We start from the raw sequence: 16,762 nt of genomic DNA on the forward strand, positions 1-16,762 counted from the left end.
GGGAAAAAAAGGACTAGAAAGAGGGAGACCAACTAGAAAGACAATCCCAACAAGGCACGCTATGGGTTGGTTAGATGGAAATAGGGAAGAATGTCCAGATTCAAGAAATAGGAAGTGAAACATGGGCAAGGCTTGGTAATTATTTGAAATTGGGAGGTGCTGAGGGAGGCAAGCAGCAATCTAGAGTAAGTACCCATGGAAAGTACACCTGCTGATTGTTTGGGAACACCCAGTTCTGCTACAGAAGATAGGAAAACAAATGGGATGGATGGAATTTATCAGAAGTGTTGCATGAGGATAAGTAAATCTGTAAGACACATTAGAATATATTTGTGTGGGGGTGCCTGGGTGGCTCAGTGGGTTAAGCCGCTGCCTTCGGCTCAGGTCATGATCTCAGGGTCCTGGGATCAAGTCCCACATCGGGCTCTCTGCTCAGCAGGGAGCCTGCTTCCCTCTCTCTCTCTCTGCCTGCCTCTCCGTCTACTTGTGATTTCTCTCTGTCAAATAAATAAACAAAATATTTTTAAAAAATAAAAATTTTTTTTAAAAAAAGAATATATTTGTGTGAACTGAGATAGAAAGGGAGGAAAGGCGCGGGCGCCTGCTTGGGTGGCTCAGTTGATTAAGTATCTGCCTTAGGCTCAGGTCATGATGTTGGGGTCCTGGGACTGAGCCCCCTGCGTCAGGCTCTGTGCTCAGTAAGGAACCTGTTTCTCCTTCTCCCTCTCCTTCTGCCCCTCTCCCTGCTCAAATAAATAATCTTAAAGAAAGAAAGAATGAAAGAAAAAGAAAAAAAGAAAGAGAGAGAGAGAGAAGACCCAGCAGACACTTATGATATTTATGAAGTATGAGCCACCTGAGGCACACGATATTCAAGAAGTCAGTTTGACAGGACAGATGCACATTGAACACCCCAGAATTCAGGATGTAAAATCCTTCCATCCAACTTGTACCCCCCCATTGTTTTCCCCTTGCTCCTCATTGTGTGTTCTACATTTATGCAATACACCATGTGAGTCAAGCATCTTGATTTGGTCTGTGAGCCTTTTTTTAAAGTTCATTTTATTTTATTTTTAGTCGTCTCTATACCCAATGTGGGGCTCAAACTCATGATCCCAAGATCAAGAGCCTCATGTTTTACTGACTGAGCCCACCAGGTGCCTGGTCTGTGAGCCTTTTTCTTCTGTAACCTCAGGGATAGCTTCTTGGTACTGCACCAGCAGGCTGCCTGGCATCAGGGGATCACAACCCAGCTCTGACTTGAGTAAATGGGTAGGATTGGATGGTGATGCCAACACCAGGAATATAGGATGAGGGCCAGGTTTTTCTACTCAGTTTAGATGTGTTGCGTTTAAGGCAATGAGGACTTGAGGTCAGGATGGCCAACAGGTGGTTGGATATACTGATGTAAAGTACGGGGCTTTAGATACTGTTAGTCATTACTATTTAAAGCAATGAGCTTGGATGAGATCCCATGGAGAAATGAGAGTTTTCCAGGGTATAACTCCTTGGGGTACCTGCGTGGCTCAGTCGGTTAAGCATCTGTCTGCAGCTCAGGTCATGATCCCAGAGTCCTGGGATTGAGCCCCGCATTGGGCTCCCCACTCATAGGGAAGCCTGTATCTCCCTCTTCCTCTGCCTGCTGCCCCCACCCCCTGCTTGTGCTCTCTCTCTGTCAGGTAAATAAATAAAATCTTTTTTTTTTTTTTTTTTTTTTTAAGGATTTTCTTTCCCACTGTTCACTCCCCATTCCTTTTATCCTCTCTTCTGGTGCCCTAAAAATAGTCATACAGCCTCACCTTTTCACAGGAACTTTGTGGGCTATCTCTCATGTTGACCCTTCCCACCATTTCTTTTCAGTGATGTACTCTCTGCAATAGAACTTCATTGCTCTTTCCCAGCTCAGCCCTGGGCAAGCCCCTTAGGAATTCTCAAGCTACTTAAATGACAGACTTTCTTGTGGTGCTGCAAGGGAGAGCATGTGAACGGAAACCCAGGCATCTAGGTCCCAGGTCAGGGTCTCAGGGCTTGGGAGAAGTTGATTCTCAGACTGAAGGTCAGAGCCCAGCACTTTGTCATCATCCCAAGGAGGGCAATGAAGCAGAACAGCTAGAACAAAGGTGACTGGGGGCCAGGGCAGGCGGGGAGGGCGGGGGGGTGCGGTTTGGGGAGGAGGTGGTTGTTGTGGAAGATTCAGTACAGTCCTAAAGATGCAGAGCCATGAATTCGTTATCATTTAACTATTGAGTGATTCAGTTTGGGCACTGAATAAATATACCGGGCACCCTTCAGTGAGATTTGATATTATCTCCTCCTTCTGTCTAAGGGATCATATCCCTGACTCCAAACCCTTTTATGTACCAGAAAGACTGGATATTAGGCATTTAGTATTGGCAAATGTAGGACATAATTGTAACAGCCCCACCTTACCCCAGCCAAGGAATAGGGCTAGAGAACTCCCCATTGCCTCTGAGCTCGCAACCCTTCTATTCAGATGGGGAAAAAAAAAAGAAAAATCTACCTTTTTCAAATCCAAAGTCTGGAAAATAACTGATCTTCTGAGGGTCACCTCCCTACCCCCAGCAGTAGTTTACAGGAACCCTGGAGACCGGTCAGGGTCTGAAGGGAAGTATACTTCTTTCTATTTATTTATTTATTTATTTGACAGAGAGAGAGAGAGAGAGATCACAAGTAGGCAGAAAAGCAGGCAAAGAGGGAGGGCGAAGCAGCCTCCTTGCAGAGCAGAGAGCCTGATGCGGGGCTCGATCCCAGGACCCTGAGATCATGACCTGAGCCGAAGGCAGCGGCTTAACCCACTGAGCCACCCAGGTGCCCCTCTTTTCTTCCTTTTTTAATCTAGCGAACATCTGAGGGTCTACTAAGTGCTGTTCATTGTACATCACCAATAAAAAACATTACAGTAGCAGCTGCTAGTTCTTGAATTCTTCTTGGTGGGTTTTACATGAACACCAGCATGCATTCTCTCTTTGGATCTTTACTTGTAAGGTAAGGACTGTTATTATCTCCAATTCCCAGTTGAGGAAAGTAGGGCTTCGAGAGGCTCATTTACATGGGCTGTGAGGGCTGCAGAGCCAGAGGTAGCATTTAGATCTGGGATGTCAGCAGGATGCCGTGCTGGGCCCCAGGCATGGGTTTCTGCCTTCAGCAGGTCTCATTGTGGTGCAGTGCAGAGCTGACGAGACTCAGTGCCATCAGTGTAGTCAATGTTGTCAGTGACGTCACTGTGGCATGAGCAGTGCCTTCAGGGAACACCAGCACTGGAGGAAGCCACTTGGGGTGTGGGCCCGGGGCTGCAGGAGACAGAGGTGGGGGGGGGGGGGGGGGGGCGGGTTGTGGGGGTGTAATGCAAGAGGGAGAAACCCTGTCTTCCAGAATGAGTGAAGGTTAATTAGTTGGAGAAGGGAATTCCAGGCATTCTGGGAAGTGGTGGGAGTGGAGGCAGAGAAAGCCACCGTTTTGCTCTCCTTTAACTTTGGAGTTTAGGAGCTTCGGCATTTCAGAGTCACCCATCCTCCAGACAGTGGTCATTTGTGAGGTGCTAGGGAACCAGGGCAGCCGAGAACACTGGCCAGGACTTCCTTCTCAGCATGTTGGAGTCTTTGCACTTCGGCAAAAGCAAGTCCAGGAAAAAGCAGAACTGCCAAATGAGGAGAAGAGAAAAGAGCAACCAGCCCTTCCTGACCCAAAGCTTGCGTCCACTCTCTCCAGAAATGCCTGGAAGCTGGGGCGGGGCCCTGGCCTGGTTGGGAGTGATAGGTGTGGACCAATCTGTGGGGGGGGTGGGGGGGGGGAAGAGGGGGCAAGCCGGCCTCCCAGCCAACCATGACTCCATTACTTCCATAGCATTACCAGTGCCCTTTGTGAGTATAGTTCCATTGCTGAGCTGCCTGACCATTCTGCTTGTCTTCTCTCATCTGTATTTGGTGAACCCTTTCTCCACTTGTTCTGACGCAGTGCTTAGCACCCACGAGCACTCAGGGTAGGGCATGACCTGCTGTGGATGCATGACAGTTGGGCAAAACCAGGGGCAGCAAGTTCCCTGGTCCCAAACTGGTCTCCTTTGCCACAGTGTGTGTGACTGTGACTCCCGTGCCACTAGTGTTTGTGACTCTCCATAAAGCCCAGGGAAAGGAGCCCATCCCAAACACGTGGGGCCCTTGGCTTCCGTCCTCCAGGACTCCAAGCTAACCTAGCAGAGGGACAGGCCGCCTCTGAACCCTGAATCCTGGGGACCTTAAGCCACCTGATCCCCAGGGGATGGGACTGCTTGCAGCCAGTAGGCCACTGAGATGCCCTTTGACAAGAGTAGACCGGCCCGCCTGTCTTGGGGAGCACCAGGCCAATGCCGGGGGTCTCTGCAGGACCTCAGATGCGCAGTCAGGGGTGGCCCAGGGAAAGGTGGAAGACAGGGTAGTCCAACTGGTCTGTCAGGGGCCCACATGCCCTCACTTTCAGAGCCTGCTTGTCCTGAGCACCCCTCCAGCACACGCACATTCTGGATCTTCTGTGGGCTCCTGCCTTCCACGGTGATCACTGTGGGCGCTGCAGTGCACCTTTCTCTGGACGAAGGGCAGGAGAGCAGGAATGCTCAGAATTTGAGAGCTGGGTGTGACCCTAAGTGTCCTAGCATCCCTCTCTCTAGGGTGCTGAGCAAGGATTCAAAGAGAGCAACTGAAAGAATATGAAAAGAGGAGGGAGGAGCTTAGGATGTCTGTTTTCTGTCTAGCTTTTGGCCTGGGTGTCTCCCTCCCTGTATACACGCATCCACGCATCCACGTACACATGTACCGCCCCCTACCAGCTCTGTTTTCCATGAAAAGTTTTACCTCATGAAGTGTGTTTCTTGTAATCTCCCAAGCCCTCAAAACCAAGTCCAAAGTGGCATCCCAAAATCCTTGAACATAACTTGATCAGACTGGGTGGGAACACCTGACAGGTCTCTCAGGAAGGCTGCTTAGAGGAGGGAGGTGGGGTGCAGAAAGGCCTGTGCCAGCATCTCACTGGGTTTCTTCTCCCCCAGCCCTCCAACCCCAGTTTCTCTTCACAAGTGTGCAAACTGAAATCTATATTCCCACGGCGAAGACGTGACACAGGTAGATTGGAGGGTGTATGGGATTGGAACAGCAATTTTATGTTGGTGCTGGAAGGAAATGTAGAGTTCTTTTAGTTCAATTCCTCCATATTAAGTGAGGAAAATGAGGCTCAGATGGGGGAGAGGCCACTGGTTGGGGAGTAAGAGAAGGGCTGAGCATCCTGCTCTACAGACATTCCGGTTACTCCTGGCTACTGCTCCCGGGCCTCCCACCCCTCCCGCTTTCTTCTATTCAAGGTTAGAATGTCTGGACTGGGCCAAAGAAACTTCAGTTTGTGGACCTTGGTCGGGGAGAGATGGGAGGACTGTGAGAAGGAGAGGTGGTTTACAGGGAGCAGAGGAACGTGTGTACATTGAGATTGAGATCATCTTCCAGAGGAGGCAAAGCCTGAACCCTTCCCTCCTCAGCCCTCCTCACTTTCTTCTGCCTCCAGAGCGATAGAACCCAGAGATCAAAATAAGTGGTTTGTTACGCTTGTGTGGAGCATCTCCACTGGTCTCCATCTGAGCCCTTCCTGCTGGTTTTCCTGACCAAACCGCACCCCGATGCCCTCGCAAGGGGATGGGGGTCTGACACCTCTTTCTGCAGCCATACCTGGGGAGTGCCGGCCCTTACTGCCCTCCCACGGTCTCCCTGTAAGGCCCTGCAACCAGAACCTCCCATTTGTCTCTGTGAAGGGCCTTGACATTGCACTACAGTTAAAGGTGTATGCAGAGAGTTTCTGCGCCCAGTTCTAAATTGTCTTTGGGACTTGAAGTTTTTTGGTGATTCTATATGACGCAGGGAAGTCAAGCCAGGTCTGGTGACTCAACCTCACTTCCAGTCTCCTGGAGGCCAACAACCTTGGGCTGCCACCCTGCAGACAGCCCCCTACCCTTCAGGCTCAACAGTAGGGTGGGGTTGGGGAGGGGAGCAAATCTCAGCCTGGGTCAGCCCTGAGAATCCCAGGAGGGACTGGCTGGGGCTCCAGACAAACTTCACTTGTTGTGAAGCTTCTGGGTCAGACTCCATGTAAGCAGGCTGGCCTGGCTCAGGGGTCCCACTGCAAGCCAACCAGGGATCCTACCACCCGCCTTCTTCTGGTTCTCCCTCTGGAATGGGCCTCTTCCCCAGACCAGAAACAGCACATAGAGCAACTGCAAATTGTAATCTAAAAAATAAGAGGGCGGTGTTGGCAGGGAAAACGGAGGGTATGTGAGGAGTCACTAGCTGGGAAGATGGGCAACAGGGCCCTGGGGACTGGCATGGGAGGAGAGGTTTCTGGGAACGGAGAGTGTGGTGAGCTGGGAAGCATTTGGTGTGGGGGATTTCAGCCAAGTCCTAGGACTGCCCCTCCCCCCCTCCTCCAGGAGGCTGTCTTTCTTGGCAGACAGCAGATAGATGCATGACAAAAGGTGCCGTGATGGCTCTGTCCTGGGGGTGGAGGAGATGACTGGGGAGGGGCCCCCTCCTGTTCTAAAGCATGTCTCTCCACCCCCACCAGGCCTCTTAATCTATCTGCCTTTTGGGCAGTTAGTGGCTTAGAGGGTGAGTACAGTTTCAGATTCACTGCCCCGTAGATTTTTCAACGGACATATGTCAAGTATTGAAATGCATGCGTACACTTAGTTGTCCATAAAGTTCATACAGATGGGTGCTTGAGCAGTACTGTGTTATATAGGCACAGGAGAAAAAAAAAAAAACAGGCTCAAAAAACTCACTGATAGCAAGGTAAAGACAGCAGGCCACAGTCAGGAGGGCCCCTGCAAGATATCCAGGCTCTCAGAATACAGACACTGAGCCACTGACACCAGCAAACAACTGCAGACAGGGCTGAGCTGAAGAGCTGCCTTAAGGTTGGCAGAGGTCAGTGTCCCTAGGCTCAGGATTCTGACCTTCCAAGCTGTGGAGAACTCTGATCTAGCCCCTCAGTTTGCCCTAGGGCCTCCATCTAGGACAATTTTTTTTTTTTTTAGATTTTTATTTTTATTTATTTATTTGACAGAGACACAGAGAGAGAGGGAACACAAGCAGGGGAAGCAGGAGAGGGAGAGGCAGGTTTCCCGCTGGGCAGGGAGCCCGATGCGGGCCCAATCCCAGGACCCTGGGACCATGACCTTAGCCTAAGGCAGATGCTTAAGGACTGAGGCACTCAGGCACCCCAAGACAAGTTTTTGGAGCAAACATCATTCTTCATAGACGGGAACTCTGAGGGCTATTCTCTTGCAAACAGAATCAAGCCCTAGGCCAACAGTGTGGGCCCTCAGGACAGTCAGGGAGGCCCAGTAAAATAGACCCTGGTGGGGGAGAGCTTAGGAAAGGCCTGCCCTGCACCCCCTCTCCAAATGGGTTCTCCACCTCTTCTGCATCTTTCTAGCCGCTCCACTAAACAAAGTGCATCCCTTGGCCTAGGGGTCTGGGGGAGGGGTGGCTGATGAGGCTGGACGCCTGAGTCTTCCAGAGGAAGGGGAGCAGGCTACCTAGGTCCCAGTGGGGGGCCCTGTCTGAGGCTCAGGCTTTGAGGGGATTGGGGGGATGGTGTTGCTGGAGTTCTTTTCCCTGCTCAGAGAGGGATTCTGTGTGGGGGGGATTGGGGGCTGGGGGGGTTGGGGGGCAGGAAGCTGTCCCCAGGGGAGCCATCCAGGCCCATTCAAGGGTTGAGCACTTGTTTAGGGTTAGAGCTGCCCCCTCTGGGGACTGGGATTGTCCAGCCAAGGCCATTGTCCTGCCCCCTTCCCCCAGTCCCTTCCAAGCTTCTTTGAACCTGAAGTCAGATATTTTTTCCTGCCTAGCTCTCTCCTTTGGCTTTCCCCACCCAGGGCCTAGGAGGGCTGGAGAGGCCTGGGCTGGGGAGGTGGAGGAGGAATGGCCAACGACGGGGCTACAGGCTCGGGTCCCTGATGGGGGACAAGGAGCCTGAGGTGGGGGGTCTCCCAGTGGGGGGCCTGTGGGGTAGATGTGTCCTATCCCTCCGTCTGGACAAAGTTAGAGAACGTGGGCCCAGTCAGTCCAGAGTCTGGCCTTTAGAAGGGGAAGTGGCGGTCAATTCCTGGGTCTGGTAGGTTAGAAGGGGCTCTGGAGCAGAAGACTCCAGGCGTGGAAGAGAGCCCTTGGAGATGGGGTAGTCAGCCCACTTGGCTGAGGAGTACAGGGCATCTGTGGCTTTGGGGTGACTTAAACATGGCCAGTAATTGGGATGGGAATGCCAAAGCCCCGGTGGGGGCGGTGGGGATTGGGAATGAGGGAGGACAGCAGCCGGTGGCTGTTAAGCAATGAGGGGTAGCTCCAACAGTCCTCTACACATGCACACTCAGAAATGTTTGAGGGGCTGAGAAAATGCCTAGGCCCCAGTCAGGAGATGGGGCCCCGGTCTTTGGAGAGGGGTCAAGCACCGGGGCTCCTGAATATCGGGGAGGAAGTGTCCCAGCGAGCCCAGACAGTTCTAAGGTGTGCAGAGTCCTAGAGAAGACGGGCAGCCCCTCGCGAGTTGGAAGTGAAGGTCCGAATGGGGGCCTGCGTCAAGAGTCCAAAGCCCTGGAGAGTCACTTAGCTGGAGCTCCCTGGCTTCCCGCTCTCGCGCGACGGACCACAGTCACCATGAAGCAAACACCCTCCGCCTCATTTTTCTCCCACCCCCACCTCCCTCTCCTCCACCCATCCAGGGGGCGGGGCCAGAGGTCAAGGCTAGTGGGTGGGATTGGGGAGGGAGAAAGGTGTTGAGCAGTTTCTTGGAAAGCCCTTATTTTTCCAGGCCCCCGGCTTGGGGCGCCTCCGTTCCCCCATGGCGGGACACCTGGCTTCCGACTTGGCCTTCTCGCATCCCCCACCCGCCGGGCGGTGGAGGCGATGGGCCGGGAGGGCCGGAGCCCGGTTGGGTTGACCCTCGGACCTGGCTGAGCTTCCCAGGCCCTCCCGGCGGGTCGGGAATCGGTCCGGGAGTCGGGCCGGGCGCTGAGGTGTGGGGGATTCCCTCGTGCCCCCCCCGCCCTATGAGTTCTGCGGAGGGATGGCGTACTGTGGACCTCAGGTTGGAGTGGGGCTGGTGCCCCCAAGGCGGCCTGGAGACCTCCCAGCCGGAGGGCGAGCGGGGAGCCGGGGTGGAGAGCAACTCCGAGGGAGCCTCCCCGGAGCCCTGCGCTGCAGCCCCCTGGGGCTGTGAAGCCGGACAAGGAGAAGCAGGAGCAAAACCCCGAGGAGGCGAGTGATCTAAAACGGGGCTGGGAGGAGGTGGCGGGGCTGGGCGGGAGGGGGAGGTGAGGTGGTAGCCTACAGCTGCCTAGGCCTGGAACCCAAGAGGGGAGCAGGCTTGGGGCCGTGCTCAAGTCAGAGATGGGTGTGTGGCCCTGAGAGCAGGGGGCGAAGGTGGGAACCAAAGCTGGAATTCAGAGTGAAGGTAGGTGAGGGCTGGGGCAGACCAGGGAGGAATGGGAAGCTGCCCCAGGCTGGCCTTGCTTCCTGCCTGGCCCTTGTCAAGTAGCCCCTTTTAGGCCTGTCCTGACCAGGGTCGCTCACTTAATAACCACCCAGCGCCATACCCAGCTTGGGGTTTTGAGCCCCTTCTCCCACCCTTAACCCTTCTTGAAAATTTGATCTTATACCGATTCAGGATCTGGGCCTTAGGGTTAAGTGTGGCCTAAGGGTAAAAACAGTGCTTATCCCAGGGTTATTGTTCCTGAAAGTCTAGGGTGGGACTGATTTCTGATAGAAGCTCCTGTTTGGGCTGTGTGTGTGGACGTGTGGGGTTGGGTTTACCTCCCCGTCAAGTTTAGGGCTTGTCTTCCCTTGACCTCTGCCTTGGGGCTAGTGAGTCACCATTATGCAAAAAGTGCACACCCTGGCACCAAATTTCAGCCTTAATTCTGGTTAGTTGTGGGCAAGCCAAAAAGCTAAGTGGAAGAAGTCCTCCCCAGGCCATTCCCCAAACGTAGGGTCTGCCGAGGCACTGAAAAGACTTCTGTGTCCAGCACTCCCTGAAAGACGAATAAGGCTGTGACTTCCAGTCCTCCAAAGACAAGTGTAAGCAATTAGAGATCAAGTACTAAGCCCCTTAGACCTCACAGAAGGAGGTGCGAGCGCTTCAGCCGACCCAGTGGCCCTAGACTTTGTAGGAGGCGACTGAGCCTTGAATGATAATGGCTGCCAATTGTGGTCCATTTCCTAAGTGGCTCCTGGCCCTGGCTGTGTGCTCAGTGCCCCTACATCATTATCTCATTAACCGGCACAAAATCTCCCAGGGAGGTATTATTAGCCTATTTCACGGGTCCTACCTACCAAATGATGGAGTTAGGATCTGCGCTGAGGTTGCCTTATTTCAGATCCCCGTAAGTAGAGGATTTACACAAAGCCAGTTCAGGGAGCGGAGGACATTTAGAGCTCTGAAGCATGTACTGAGCGTTGGCCTATTTGAATTTGATGTATCAACCACCCTTGGAACCCTTCCCTCAAAGCTTCCCAGGACTGGGCACATAGGTTTTAGCTGCTCTCTTCTGGTCCCTTTGGCCACCCACCAGGGGAGTGCCCCAGGGCTGCAGTCCATCACCCTCTGCCTCTATCAGTACCTTTCCTTCCTCTTACCTACCCTCGAGCTCAAATGCCTTGTACACGAGAGACTACCACTGTACACGGGACTACCACATTTTCTGTCTCTTGTCGGGATGGCTCCATGAACTGCTCCACTCTGAACCTAACTATCACCCCGTCGCGCTCAAGGCCCCAACCGTTAGTCGTCAGTGCTTTCACATTTTACATCCCATCTTTTGGAAACCAGCTACCTTTCCCTTGGAAAAATACCATAAAGCTCTAACCGGCCTGGTCCCAGCTGCCCAGTGAAGGGGGGGATGGGGTGGGTGTGGGCGGACGGTAGTTGCATCCCTTAGGTCTGTTGTCAACACGTCATTTTAAAATCAGGTCAATTTTACTGCCACACCTCCATCCAGTGGCTCCCCCATTTCATGGAACAGCATGATCACACAAGACTTGCCCTGCGCCTTTTTGTTTGTGTTGTTTTTTTTTTTTTTTTTTTTTGTTTTCCTTTGATTGTTTTGCCCCTGCGCCCCCTTCTGATTTTGTGAGTTTCCTCACTCCGCCTCCTCCCTTCACCCACCCTCGGTCTTCATCCTTCACCCACTGCAAGGCCTTTCACTTCGGCTCTTTCTCTTTGCTCAAGCTTCATTTTCTTTTCTTACTCTTTTTTTTTTTTTAAAGATTTTATATATTTATTTGAACAGACAGAAATCACAAGTAGGTAGGTAGAGAGGAAGAAGCAGTCTCGTGCTTAGCAGAGAGGCCCGATGCAGGGTCTCGATTCCAGGACCCCTGGAATCATGACCTGAGCCGAAAGGCAGAGGCTTAACCCACTGAGCCACCCAGGCGCCCCAAGCTTCAGTTTTCTTGATCCTCCTTAAAATTGTCTGCATCCCCATCATCTCCTACACTGCTGTACTCTGTAATCCTCTACCTGCTTCACTTTTTTCGGCACAGTGCTTATAACATAGTAATGAACTGGATAATTACTTGTCTCTCCACGTGAGAATGGAAGCCCCCTGAGGCCCGGATTTCTGTCGCAGTTTTCGGAGCTGCTGGTTTATTAGAAAGGGCAATACATCTGTTGATTAATCAAGGAGCATGCCTATGTGTTACAAAAAAGATAGAGTAAAATACAGAATAATAACCAATTTGAAAAATGAGCACTAACTATATACCCCTTCAACTTAATTCATACGCTTTTTTTTTGGGTATCTACTTTGTAGTGTGTTCGTGTGTATGCATGCCATGTCGTACCCTGGAAGCAAACTGGGGGAGAGTATAGGGAAATGAGAATTAGAGACATGGTGCCCTTTTACTTTCCTAGTTTGGAAACTGCCCTCAGATTGGTGGTAATGCTTGAGTCAGAAATCTATTGTGAGTATTAAGTGAGCTAATAGGGGCAGCAGGCAGCAGCTCCCTACATAAGCTGACAGGTGTTCTCCTGGAGGAAGGCTCTGCCTTTCTGTCTGTGCACACGTGTGTGCCTGTGTCTGTGGGATGTGTGTGTTGCTTTCTGGGGTGAATGACATTTGTAGAGAGGTTATTGCTAGATCATCTACTTGTAGGCATTCTGGTGCAGATACTCCCATGGACCATTCCTTGAGGCCCAGATGGGAAGGGGGGTTGACCACCTGATGTGTTTTGTGTTTTTACATGTCCTCTGCCTTTTTGACTGCAGTCGACAAGACAATCAAAGCTCTGCAGAAAGACCTGGAACAGTTTAGGCCAACCTGAAGCAGAAGAGGATCACCCTGGGATATACTCAGGCCGATGTGGGCTCACCCTGGGGGTTCTCTTTGGTGGGTCTCCCATTCAGCGTGTCCCTCCCCCCCCCCCAACCACAGGGGACCACATGCTTCCTTGGAAGAACATTGCCTGAACTTGGAGTATTCTCCCCACCAGTGGGGCAAGGGTGAGGGTGTTTCTGGGGCTAGGTCTTTACACCTTCCGCCTCATGAAAGAGCGGGTAGAGAGTGGGGGGGGGAGGAGGAGAAAACGTACTTGGACCTTGAGTTCCCTCTAGGGGAAGAAGTGGGAACCAGCCCGTTTGCGGGGGTCTTGGGGTCACAAAGGTACTGCTTTTCTGCCTCACACCTATGCTTGCTTCTGGCTCTCTCACCTGGCCTCCCCAGGGAAGGTGTTCAGCCAGGACGCACCATTTGCCGCTTTGAGGCTCTGCAGACAGCTCAGTTTCAAGAAACATGTGTAAGCTGCGGCCCCTGCTGCAGAAGTCGGGTCTCTGGTTGGAAGCTGACAACAACGAAAACCTACAGGAGGTGAGGGTGGGAAGGAGAGGCTCGGGATCTTCCGAGTCTTGGCGTGGCCGGTTGTCGCATGCGCTCTGCGACTTCCTTCCTGGTTTGCCCGCTCCTCCTTCCCCCTTCATGGGGGCGCGTGATCCTCAGTGGGGGTGGAGAGAATTCCTCCAAATTCTCCCGCAGAAAACCGCCTTGTCTAGATTACCCCCTCAGGATCCTCTTCACACGCATCTGGTGGGCGGCGACCGCATCCGGACGACTTGCATGTGCCCCATGGCAGTCGTCTGGCGCTTTTTTTTTTTCTTTTTTCTTTTTTGTTTAAAGACCTCTCGTATTTCTTTATTTAAAAGAGAAAGAGATCACAAGATCCAATAGGCAGAGAGGCAAGGCGAAGGGGGGGGTGTGAAAACAGGATCCTGCTGAGCGAGAGCCCGATTATGTGGCTCGATCCCAGGACATGAGATCATGAATCCATGACCGGAAGCCGAGGCAAGGAAAACCGCTGAGCCACCCAGCCGTCCAGCAGTCAGCTCATGAGTCATACCTCACTGGTGCTCAGCACGCTCCAAAGGCCTGGCCAATCCATGTCCTACCTTGGCCACTTATCCCTCCTCCTCACCAGATATGCAAACAGGAGACCCTAGTGCAGCCCGCCGAAAGAGAAAGAAAGCGAACAAGTCTCGAGAAACCGCGTGAGAGGCCACCTGGAGAACATGTTCCTGCAGGTTTTGGCCGAAGCCCACCCTGCAGCAGATCAGCCACATTGCCCAGCAGCTCAGGGCCCCCTGAGAAGGAGTGAGGTGCCTGGGTCCCTGGGTGTCCCCCCTCCATTCCCGTTATTACCTCCATTTCCCTGGCTCTGCTTCTTGACCCCCAGCCACCGCTCTAGATCTGGCTTTGGCCAAATGACTAAGCAGAACCAGCCCCACTTCCCAGAGCTTAGGATCCAGTGTCACTATACTTGTCTTCCATCCCAGGTGGTCCCGAAGTGTGGTTCTGCAATCGTCGGCAGAAGGGCAAACGGTTTTCAAGCAGCAGTGACTATTCGCAACGAGAGGATTTTGAGGCTGCTGGGTCCCCTTTCTCAGGGGCACCCAGTATCCTTCCTCTGGCACCAGGGCCCCATTTTGGTTACCCCAGGCTATGGGGGCCCTCACTTCACTACGCTGTTGTATTCCTCAGGCCCTTTCCCTGAGGGTGAAGGCTTACCTCTGTGTCTGTCACCCACTCGGGCTCTCCAATGCATTCAAACTGAGGATGTGCTGGGACCTTCCCAGGAGGGAGTGGGGGCGGGGGCCCGAGGAAGGGGCGAGGAGAGTGCGGGGAAGAGAACCTGGGTTTTGCTACCAGGGCTTTTGGGAATCAGTTGCTTTCATTCACTAAGAAAGGAATTTGGGAACAGCAAAGGGTGGTGGGGGCAGGGGTGTTCGGAGCTTTGGGGGGGACTGTTGGGAGGGAGATGAAGTTCAAGATGCTCTTGTTTTTAATCCCACATCACTTTCCTAAATAAAGAAGCCTGGGACACAGTAGGTAGATACTCTTGTCTTCGGTTTGTCCTCCTCTGGTACCTGACGAGGGATGGGGATACCCAATAGTTAATGCTTAGACCCCAGGACCCTGACCCATGAGGTGCCCTTTAAACTGCCTAAAATCATACGATGTCAGATGGAGAGCCGGTAGGTATTGGGGAACCCCCTGATGTGTAGAGGGTCCCGATATGTGTGAGCTAGTTACGCCGAGCCTGTGACTGAACATTTCTGGGGAAATTGAAGTGGAAGGAAGCCTTGTTTTATGCATTTTATTTAAAAAGATTATTTTTTTTTTTTAAGAAGTTTATTTATTTTATTTGAAGCGATCACACCAGTAGGCCGCGAGTCAGGCAGAGAGGGAGAGAGAGTGGAAAGCAGGCGCCCCCTATCTGAGCAATCAGAGCCCGATGTGGGACTCGATCCCCAGGACCATGAGATCATGACCTGACGCCGAAGGCAGTTGGCTTAACCACACTGAGCCACCCAGGCACCCCAAAAGATTTTATTTATTATTTGACGGGATTACGTAGAGAGGAAGGCAGAGGAGGGTAAGGGAAGAAAGCTCCTTGATGAGGCAGACATCCTGATCTGGGGGCCTTGATCCCAGGACTCTGAAATCATGGACACCGCGCCACCCAGGCGCCCCTTACTTTTTAAGATTTTATGTAAGGGAGAATAGATCAAGGGGGAGGAGGCAGAGAGAAAAAGAAGCAGGACTCCAAGGTGATCTCCCTGCCCAAGACCTTAAGCTCACAGCCTGAGCTGAATGACATCACGTGTCGCTACTCCGTTGAGTGAGCCACCCAGTCACCTCCTGGAATTTTCTATTTTTTGATAGGCCAACTCACTGTTAGGAGGCCGACTGTGATTTCCGTACTTGCATTCTGGGAAGGGTCCTTAGTAGCCTTAATACTAAGGAATCAAACGTGAGGATCCTTTTTGCTCTGCCATATTGTCCCCCCAACTATAAACAGTTGTGCTTGTTGATTAACAAAGTCCATTGGGTTTCAACACTAAGGGATTTGGCCTATCCCATGTCCAGTGAGTGAGGCGCCAGACCCCCAAGTTTTTGTCCTGTTTCTGTCTGTTACTTGGAACTTGCTTAGAGCTGTGTCATTTATTGTTGTGTGGTGGCACTTGGTATGGTAAGTATAAGTAGGAAATAGAAGAACCATGGACTTAAAGATAGATGTATAGGTTTAGATGAGGCTTCCTAGTGAAGAGCTAATAACAACCTGTTGGTACCCCTATTTTGGTTTGGTATTGATTGGTGTAAAAAAGGGGCCACAGAACAGAACCTTGGTTATCTGTATCCTTGGGTTCCACTCTGCGTCCACAACTTAGACCAGCGTTAGCATCGCCTCTATCTTGTGTATCAGTTTTGTTCCCTCTTTTCACAAGGTTCTGGCCATCCTCCTGAACTTGAACACAATGCACCATCTACCTTATTTTAATGGCAATGGATGGGTTTTCTTCATTCTAAAACTTAGGAAACTTAATTACCTTTTTTCTCCAGTTCGCCCAGCTCCAGCCCATTCGAAACCAACCAAGTAGAGCAAGGTCTAACTTCCCTGATGGCTGGGTGCTCAGCTATTCCCCTAAAGATTCAAGTTTTTCCAGACCATACCCTTCAGAACTCCAGGAGTATCAGACCTGGAGAAAAGAATAAATAGCTACTAGAGTGAATGTGAAGCTTCTTATATCTTTATTTGGACAATAGAAGCAAAGCTATTGAAAGCCAATTCCATGATTGTTGTCAGTTGATCCAGTGGTTGGACTCAAAATGTAAAAGTTTTCGAGGCTTTGTGTTGCCTTAGGTTTTCCCAGAAGGCCCTTAGTGAATGCCATCCAAGAACATGTTTTGCTCCAAGAACTGAAGCTTGTGTATGCCCAGGGATTTCTATAAATTAACCGGTGCTCTGACCACAGACTTCTAGTACCCATGACAGGGCCCTGTAGCTGTGGAACGGAATTTTCCGGTTGCGGGCCAGGCATTCTGGAGAGGGCAGCAATTTCTTTGGCAAGGAAAACATCTCTTCGGTCAACCTTGGCGTAGGGCCTGCTTCATGCCTTGAGTCAAATCCATAGCAATGAAACTTTCCCTGTAGTATCATCCACACTGGAGAGGCAAAAAGGAAGAAGAGGGGGCCATGTCTTAGGATCACTCGGTGTGTCCACAGGTCCAAAATAGGGCGTGGAGGTGGCAAGCTTTCTGTCCTCTGGTGCCTTGGTGGTGGGTCTTAGGTCTGGATACCATTACGAAACCACTGGGCACGGAAGGCAGGCCTCCCTGGCAAAGCTGGATGCTGTAGCCAACACAGGCCACATGGAACCAGGGGTCACAACCATCACACTG

General features: G+C 51.8%; 1 pseudogene; it reads left to right on the plus strand.

The window, feature by feature from the left end:
• The first annotated feature begins 8,874 nt into the window (after positions 1-8,874).
• LOC123394196 lies at positions 8,875-14,132 on the plus strand (annotated as a pseudogene).
• Positions 14,133-16,762: the final 2,630 nt, after the last annotated feature.

Source organism: Mustela putorius, unplaced genomic scaffold, assembly GCF_011764305.1.
Source record: "Mustela putorius furo isolate JIRA1106 unplaced genomic scaffold, ASM1176430v1.1 tig00001867_pilon_pilon_pilon, whole genome shotgun sequence".
NCBI classification, from domain to species: domain Eukaryota; kingdom Metazoa; phylum Chordata; class Mammalia; order Carnivora; family Mustelidae; genus Mustela; species Mustela putorius.